A 2,280-nucleotide genomic window follows, 5' to 3' on the forward strand; every position below is an offset into this window, starting at 1 on the left:
TCTTCCTCAGCCCGAGCAATCTTGCAAATGCCAGCCGGTGTCCATTCGCTTCCCTCGCCATCCGACCCCCCCCCCCCGCAATAAATAAATAAAGGCATCGATAAAGAAAGTCACCAAATCATTAGAAATAATTGCCTGTGGATGCAGCCTGTGGAAAAGGGACACACACACCCCAAGTGCCAAAAGAGAAAAATGCCTTCTCTTCCTCCCATTCACTCCCCATTTCTCTCCTCTTTCTCCCCCTCCCCTTCCCACCACCATTATTTTTTTCCTCTTTTAATAGTTCAAAATGAAAGACCAAAAGCATGGAGGGGGGAGATACCCCCACACCCGGTCTTCCATGTTAGGCACATCCCTTAAACCCCACATCCAATAATACCGAGAGGCATTTTCCGGAAGACCTCGGCTCCGCGGTCTTGCCTGCTTCTCTTATGCCTGTGGTGGAGACTTGTGGTGTGTGGGGATTGTTGTGGGGGCTTTTCCTCCCCCCGCCGATATAGCAACTTTATACCCTCCCTCCCTCTCTCCGGGAAAAAGGCACCCTCCTCACCACCCTCCCCACCACCTGCAAAATGCAAGCCATTCTTGTTGCTGTTTTGCTAGCAGATCGCTTCCCAATGATCTCTCTCTCCCCCCACCCCCATCTCCATCGCCTCTCCTTCTCCCCCCTCCACAAACCCGCTTATCAATTGCCCATCGATCGCTGCGGAATTTCAACCTGGGTAGGGGGTGGGGGTGGGGTGGGTGGGGGGAGACGAGGGGGAGAGAGAGAGAGATCCGCGAATCGTGCCCACCAGGTACCTGCTAGGAGAGCAGCCAGCGCAGTCAGTCCCCTCCATCCACGGAATGCTCTTCCCGGGAAAAGCAGGCGGGTGGGGAGGGTGGGGGCAGCGAGCGGAGCTGCCCAGCAGATGCTCAGGCAAAAGGGAAGAAAGGCACCGTTACCTGGAGACCCCGCCGAGGTGCTGGCAAAGTCCGGGAGAATCGCCTCGGAGAATCGCCCAAGATGCCGCGGCTGCTGCTGCTGGCAGGGGAGAGGGCGCCTGGGAGCCGCGAAGAACCGGCTGCTCCGCTCACTCATTTAGGCGCTCTCAGCCATCATGGACTCTGCCGCCGCCGCCGCCGCCGCTGCCGCCGCCGCTGTTGCTGCTGCCGCCGCCGCCGCCGCTTTGCTCTCCGATTTCCAACACCCAAATTCCCTTTCCCGGGGATCCAGATCGCAGCTCTACAACAAAAAGCGTTGCTCTTTACTAAGACAGTAGTAGTACGTCCCGGGGTAAACCGGATGTGAAATAGGCTGTGACTTCATGCCAGGCAGATTTTATTTTAGAAAGGAAGGTGGTACCAAGCTCTCAGCTAGAGACCAATCCGCCCATTTTTTTTTTTTAATATGCAGCACAGTTTAACTTCCAGCTCTCTCTCTCTCGCTCTCGCTCGCTCTCTCGCTCTCTAATCCCTTTCTCTCTGGCTGCACACTCAAATCCTTTCTACAATCTGCAGCGCGATTATTATTATTATTGGGGGTGGTTGGAGGGAGGAGGGAGGGGGGATATTTTTAGGACCGGAGGGAGGGGGTGGGAGAGCGACGCTTTGCAAGCTCCGGACAAGATGCAATTGACCAAGCAGTCTATTTTGAAAGCCGGTGCGGTTTATTAAATAAATAATTTTTTTCAAAGTTTTTTTTTTTAAATAAAAAATAAAAAAATCACCCACCCTCTCCAATCTGCCTTTCTTGTTATTCAATCTTTTGATCAAATATTCAGTCGGTTCATACATATGAATGGAGGGGAAGTGGGGATCGTTAAAAGATGCCTCTCCCTCTAGTTCCTGTGCATACCCATCGCCTGTATATTATTAGGAAGGCTGGACAGAGCGATCTTATATATATAGTCAGAGATGGGATGTGTTGCTAACTGAAGGAAGGAAGCACGTAGAAAAAGAAGCCGCCCAAGCCGGGTTTCTCGGCACACCTTGAGGCCACTGATAATTGGGAGGCGACATATTTGTCTAAAGTGATCTTTCTTGGGATGACAAGGCGAAGCGGAGCTTTAGAGGGGATAGGTTGTTGTTATTATTATCATCATCCCGCCACGTTTGGACAGTTCAGCGTGTGCGTGCATAAGAGTGAGTGTGAGTGTGAGTGTGTGTGCCTACGCGCATGCCAGTCCTGTTTCTGAATGAACAATTTACTTGCCTTTGCCAAATGATGCAGGAAAGCGATTCTTTAATACCACTTTGAATAAAAGTCCCCTCTCCTGCCAAACAGGCTTTCAATGTCAT

Source organism: Podarcis bocagei (genome assembly GCF_964188305.1).
Source record: "Podarcis bocagei genome assembly, chromosome: 2".
Lineage (NCBI taxonomy): Eukaryota > Metazoa > Chordata > Lepidosauria > Squamata > Lacertidae > Podarcis > Podarcis bocagei.